Raw genomic sequence first — 7,534 nt, 5'->3', positions numbered from 1 at the left:
CAGTATTGGGAGGAGGTGATTGCAGACATGGAGGACTTGATATATTGTTCAACATGACATTGGTTATGGTCTGAGTTGCAGGTCAAGACCATTTCACACATTATGCTGAGGTTCCCCACCTTTACATGCCATGTTTTGGAGTATCTACTTAAAAGGTATTGAATAGATATAAAAAAAATGTTCCAATGTTACTGTGTTCAGTGGCGGAGCAAGCTGATTGGGGGTCTGGGTTGGCGCGTGTGCCCTGTGCCCAGGGGTGGGGCCAGTGGCCCGCGGGGCGGGGCAAGCCAGGGCAGGACGCTCCGTGGGGCCTCCAAGGAGCCTCCTCCCACTCAGCCACCCTACAGCTGAGGGGGAGGTGTTGGACAGACCATTTGGGGCAGTGTGGAGCCTGCGGGTGCCCAAGCCACCACTTCACTCACAGGAGAGACATGTGGCTCGGGTGCGCTGCAGGCCCCACGGTGAGTGCTGCCTGGCATTTTGTCACCCCCCTCAGTGGTGACACGCAGGGCAGACTGCCCCCACCGCACCCCACTTCCTCCGCTCCTGTGTGTGGTAAAAGGTAAAGGGACCCCTGACCATTAGGTCCAGTTGTGACCGACTCTGGGGTTGCAGCGCTCATCTTGCTTTATTGGCTGAGGGACCCCAGCGTACAGCTTCCGGGTCATGTGGCCAGCATGACTAAGCCGCTTCTGGTGAACCAGAGCAGCGCACGGAAACGCCGTTTACCTTCCCGCCGGAGCGATACCTGTTTATCTACTTGCACTTTGACGTGCTTTCGGACTGCTAGGTTGTCAGGAGCAGGGACCGAGCAACGGGAGCTCATTCCGTCACAGGGATTCGACCTCCGACCTCCTGATCGGCAAATTCTAGGCTCTGTGGTTTAACCCACAGCGCCACCTGCGTCCCCCTGTGTGTGGTAGTCCCCTTTTATTGGGACCACCCGAAATATCACAGTCACGAGCACTGTGTGTGTATTTTGACTCTTATGCAAATAAAGAGTCACACAAAGAGGAAGAGGAAGATTGGTTTATTACAAGGAAAAAGTAAAGAGTGTATCTGCTGCTTAAGTTACAGAGCAGTTATATGTGTGCTGGGCAACAAATAATTACTGATACGTTCATACACTCTACCCTAAAGATTTAAAGATCCTAACTTCCCAGAACTATGGAGTGTGAGCATACCATAACTTGCCTTATGAGACCCACAGAAAATAGGGATAGGAACAAAATTTAAACCTTATCCTGAAGTCTCTAGACTCAAGCCACCTTTTGGTTCTCCAAGTCTTGTGTGATGTGACATCAAATGTTTTATCTGTAGTGGCTAACCTGCAAAATAGCCCTTTCAACAAAATATGTATAAATCTGAAGACTCAGAAATTGGACAGTAAATCAAAGACCACCTTTTTTGTTCTGCGAAAATATAAGGCTTTAGGTAGTGCTGTTAGACCAGATTGATGGGTTGGGGGTATATTTGAGTCCTAGCAGAAGGCTGTCCCAAGGCACATAGGGAAGATTAGTTAATACAAATGAGTGTCTCCTTTTAATGTACGCAAACCATTCGATTGTACTAAAAGTCGAGGAGTTAAATAAAAGTTGTACGGCAGATGTCTACTCACTGGGTGCATGTTTATAAGCAGACTGGGGGTTCTAATTCATATTAGTGATTCTGAGTACTAGACCAGGGGTACTAATTACTCTAGATTAATTAGTTCAAGAAAAAGAGTGCAATTATTAATAGAATGTAGGGCACAGTGGCTAAGCTGCTGAACGATGTAGCTTACCAACAGCATGTGTCACTTCTATGCTGAAGGAACTGCACTGGCTGCCAGAATGCTACCAGGTCAAGTTTACTGTGAGCATATATAGTCCTAAACATATTGGGACCAGGTTGTGTGAAGGATCACATAACTCCTTGTGTAGCTGCCCCATCTCTGTGATAGTTAGTAGTCCCTCCTAGCGATACCACATGCTCCTCCATGAAACTCCATGGTCATTAAGAGCTGGGCTTTTAGTGTTGCAGCATTAGCCCTCTGGACTCTTCCCCTTTTGACATCAGAGGTGCTCTGACAATAATACTAGGTTTCTGACACTTGCTCAATACTTTTTGTTCAAGCAGGTGTGATTCCAATCATTCATAGTGTTGTTTTCTGTTCCCTGACTTTTTTTAAAAAAAATCTTCATTATATTTATGTTTTAACCTTTTATACCTGTGTTGTGATACAATAAACAGTTATAAATACACCGAATAAATAAATATCCCCCATTTGCTGAACATATAGATGTGAGAATGCTGTGTGGGGTTGCTTGGATTCTCAGAAGGCACCACAACTTCCACTCATTCCCTACTTTTTTCCTCTAAGCAATGCAGTGGTTAGACCAAGTGCAATTGACAGCAGTATATACACAGGCATGCCAAGTGAGTGGCTTCTTTGTGAAGCTGCCTTTCAAAGGGAGGTTCTCCAAATCCTAAATTGAAGAATCTTTCAAAAAGGACGGTCTTGCCTTTATTTATTTACTTACAGTAGTCACAAGTTGCTCTGCAGTCTGACAACTTCCAGGCCGACTCCCAACAGTCCCAAAGACAATCTCCAGCTACAAACAAAATAATGGCAAAATAAATCAGGGAGAAGAAACACAAACAAACCACAATGTAAAAACATTGGAGTCAGCAAAAATGTATGCTACTTTTGGGCGTTATGCAGGTGTAATTTGAGCCAGAGGATCAGAAGTTCTGTTATGGTGTCATCCACAATGCGTGTGAAACCCAACCAATGGGAGGGAGAATAATAATAATAATAATAATAATAATAATAATAATACCCCACACATTTGGTTGGGTTTCCCCAGCCACTCTGGGCGGCATCTAACAAAATATTAAAATACATTAGTCTGTTAAACATTAAAAGCTTCCCTAAGTAGCGAAATTGTAATAATTTGTGACACAGAAGGGGATGTTTGATTCCATTTCTCTGTAGCAGCTCCCACTCATTACACTGAGACTGTCAGCTCCTAGGGAACAGCAGCCTGTCTTTCCCCCCTTATGAAACACTGTCAAACATCATGTTCACTGGTAACTGTATATGAATATATCAAATAAATAGCATCTGAAACGTGATGCCACACTTTTGAGGGTTGGCTTAGCATAGTGACTAAAATATACACTTTGTAAATCGGTTAGGTCACAGTAGGCTTTAGAGTTTTGTAGTATCACAGCTGAGAGCCACCTGAGGAAGTTTATCAAATGACCACCCAAAATAGCTCGGGACAAGAAGGTTCTGTAGATAATTGAACAAGTTGCTCCCAGAGACTGACATTTTAACTGTCATCACCTTGAGTCCTTCTGTACTCCACAATTCAGAAGAGTCTGCCATACATGCCTCAAGTATACCTATCAGATCTTTGCTTGTTTGTTTTTCAAATTGGTTTTTATTAAAGTTTTCAAAATACAATAATCTCTAGAACAAATAGAATGGAAAAGGCAAGAAAGAGATAACAAGGAAAGAAAGAATGAAAAAGGGAGAAAGAGGAGAGAACAAAGATATAACGATAAATAAGAATAACAAAACTTCCGATTCTCCATCTGTAGGATACAACAGAAAATGACTTTTGATGGCACTCAGTCCATGTTAGTATCTATCTCCTCCACTTTCTGTTAAACCATATTTCTTTTTACTCAAAAGTCTCAGCGCATCATTCATTTCTTCTTCCCACAAAATTGTATGCATTTGTAAGCCACCTTTGAAGGTGTGTCTGTGTGTACTGTATATAAACCTGCAGGCAGAAGCTGTGTTGCTTCCTTAATCTTTGTGCAGAACTCAGAAAACTGTTGGCTACTTTCTGGTGACTATATCTGGTTCAAGACTTCCTCTACTAAAATTTTAGCCACTTAATCACCTCCACTTTCTGGGTATAGCAGTGACCCCCATGGGCTCTATTCAGTTGGAGTGGAGCAATTCTGTTTACAACCTGGAAAGCAGTTTCTGAATGCCATAAAGGGAACAGGGGCTTCAACAGGAACTCCTGCTATACGGGCAGGAAACTTGACCCTTAGGAATCCATCAGTTTCTGTGGGTCTTGCCACCTTAATTGCTCCACCCCCTCTGCAGAAAGATGCTGCTGTAAGAGATTATAATGGTTACTTGCCTATTGTAAGAATTCCAAGACAATGTACATGAAGCACTATGAACACTCTAAAAATGCCATGCAAGTTGTTATGTACTGAAGTACTCACCCTGGGCCAGCAGGGGGATACTGTAGATAGTTTTCACTCAGGTCCACATATGCAAATAAGGAATTGAAAGTGACGTTCAGTGATTGGATAGTTACAGAAAATGGTTACTGTTGCGTTGTAGTGGAGCTCTATATAAGCAGGCTGGCCGAACCCTTCAGTTCAGTTCTGTTCTGGGTCTGTGAATAAACAAGAGCTGTTTGAAGAATCGCTGTGTCGTCTGATATGTTCACCCACAACTTAACACAAGTGTTAAGCATTTATTATTGCCATATATACTGATCAGTGAACTCAACTATGCACCAGTCCATATGCAGCCAAAACAGCACCATTCACGCTCCAGAGGGAGGCAGTAGCAGGCCTGAAGAAATCCCAAGTTTTGCAAAAGTACTAACAAGTTTTGCAAGTGGGGGAACCTAAGGGGCAGGAAAGAGGAACACTGAAACAGGATGGAGCATGCTCAGTGGGTGCAGAATGCTGATTATTGGGAGCAAAAACAGAAAACTGCGAGGGGATATGGAGTTTCCTGAACAGGACTCCATCCTGCAACATTTTGTTGCAGACCCTACGTAATAATAATCATATGCACCTGTTTCTCCTGCACTCATTTATCACATTATTACTTAATACTTTCCCTTCACTTTCCCTCTGTTATATATCATTTCTCATTTGACTGTCATAATAAATAAATGGAGTTACAGTATAGAGGCATTCAGTTACACTCAAAGGGTATCTGTAGAGAGTAGCTTGGCAACTTCTTGTTGTTGGGGAAACTGGATGGGCACCTAGCCCTGCACACATGGGCCAGAAAATCCTGCTTGCTCCTGGTTGTTGTTTTTCCTTTTCCAAAACTGTGAATCTCGCATGTGAATCTCGCTAACCTCAAATCTGTACCATAATTTGCTTTCAGAGCTGTGCCCTCTTCCTCAGAGAACCCCAAGAACTGTTGTTCTATGACAGTGGAGCTGGAGAATGTCTTAAGAGGTCATAGTCACCAAATAAAATCCACGGGATTATGTGGAGGGTGGGCAGAATCCCCAAAGAGATTATGGGGCATGGGTGGGAATACAAAAACAACGAAGTCGATAAATAAACTAACCAGGAGGTGAATCATGAATCATTAAGGGATGGAATATGTCAGCAAGTGGTCCATGGATTTAGAGGGGGGGGTGTCAAAAGAGAGTAAGAGAATCCCATCATAAGCGTTGGCTCAAAATCTCTCCCAGCCCAGAAGGCACTTGGGTTTGGATGGAAGAAGCCAGACATTGTGAAGATTCCAACTAATGGTCCATGGGAGAAGACCCCCCGTTTGCTCTCTCTCGCTCTCTCTCCACACCCACCCACCCCAGAGATGTCCACCTCTGTAGCCACAAGAGGGTGAAAGCGGGGAAGGAAGGAGGGGCAGGAGAGTCCCGCTTGACGTTAATTGATTGGAGCGCCTGTTGGTGCCTTATCTCTCTCCCCTTCTCTGCCGGGTAGCGTGTGTCCGCCAGAGTCCGCGGGGTCGGTGATTAATAGGGCCCATCACTCACTGTCCAGGATGGCTGAAAGGCGGCGTGGGGGGGAGGGGGCGGCCCTCCCCCCGCCGCTGAGATAACAAGCAGCAGGAATAATGAACGCTGTCATTCCACTTTTCATTTTGATGGAAAGTCATTACGAGAGTCAACACCACCGACAAAGAGCAATGAATCAACTGCTCTCCTATGAAATTAAAATCGAATCACCTCCCCCCCCCCACAATCCCAAACCGATCACCCACTCTTTGCCTCCCCCCTCCCCCAAATAAGAGGGATAGAAGGGGTGGTATCCTCTGCCAGGCTAAAAGACAATGGGGGCAGACCCAAGGCCAGACGAGAAACTATCCATTGGCACAACTACCCACCTCGTCTTTCATCCTTACCTTACTTGATCCAGCCACTTCCTGGATGCCAGCTGTGGGTGCGTGTGTAAGTGGGAGGGACTGGTTTATATTACATATATGTTACTATGCTATTGTTGTTCAAAGCTGGGTTGCTGGTGGGACCAAACGGAAACAGGATGCTTATAAGACAAGTATTTGTCCTACTCCCGGTCTGGAGGATATGTCAGATGATATGCAAGGACAGGAGGCATCTCAGCACAAACCTCTTGCCCCAAGGCTGTGGGCAGGCTCTGACTTCCAAAAACATACAGCAGCCATTCACACATTACATGTTTAGGTGTGCAAACTTTGTAAACGTGTGATACTGCAACAAACTCAGCAGCCCCACAGAATGATCTAAGGGGCAGAGCCAGCTGAGTGGAAGATAAGAGGGAACAACTTTCTCACAGCCGGTATCAGAAACTACAATACAAAGTGAAATCAGTGTCTGTCTGGAGACAAATAGGTTTGTATCATAGCAGGAGGTTTCTTCCCCAAAGAAAGTTTGGAGAGAAGTATCCTAATAAAGCAGACCCTGGGGGGAAACACGACCCTCCAAGCCTCTCTGGCTGGCCCTCAGGATTCACTCCAGGCCACCCCCCCTGCTGGACCTACTTTGAATCCTCCTCGAGTGTTTTTGCCTGGCTAGAATCTGCCCTTTAACTTTGATCGTGCCTCTTGCTTTGCTGGACGGAGGGTAGAGAGACCTGTGTAAGTGGGGAACTGGCCTGCCATGCGCAGGTAAAACTTGTGGGATGTGATCCATGAGAGGTAGTCAAGTACAACAGTCCTTGTACTGCTAGAGAAGACATGAGGAGAAATGTTTGGTCCAGCCAGTCGGAACTTCCCGTTCCTCCTGGCTGGATCATCCTTCCTTTTGCATGTGATAGAAGGTGGGCGCGACCTTACCTGTCCAGGTAACGAAAGAACGAGTCACGCAGCACACCTCTCTTTTTTTCACTTCCTTCTTTGTTTGACCAGATTTTAGCTAGGACTGCTCTGCTAGCTCTCATCTAGCAGGAGCACTGGGATTAATTCCCCCATATGGGGTAGATCCACATGTACGTATCTGTTACTGTCTGCCTTCAGGAATCCAACTGTGAACTGATGTGAGTAAACTTCTTTTACCATCTTTAAGTAAGATTGTGGCGTCTTTATTCTTTTTAAGGGGGATTCAAGGGAACTTACCAGGAACATACAATTCAGTCTGAGACAGATTGAATTGTATAATAGTGAGAGGCTCACACGAGCCTGCAACCAGTTATCTGCTGTGCGTGAGAAGGAGAATGTAAACTCTGGTAAGTAAAGGAACTTGCTAGCGCAAGCTAGGAAGGATATTAATAAACAATATATCCTCTCCTGCCACCCTGAACATTCCCACAAAACTTACATCCCCTGCTCCAC

This window comes from Podarcis vaucheri, assembly GCF_965113315.1.
Source record: "Podarcis vaucheri genome assembly, chromosome: 13".
NCBI classification, from domain to species: Eukaryota; Metazoa; Chordata; class Lepidosauria; order Squamata; family Lacertidae; genus Podarcis; species Podarcis vaucheri.
This window is presented reverse-complemented; position numbering follows the sequence as displayed.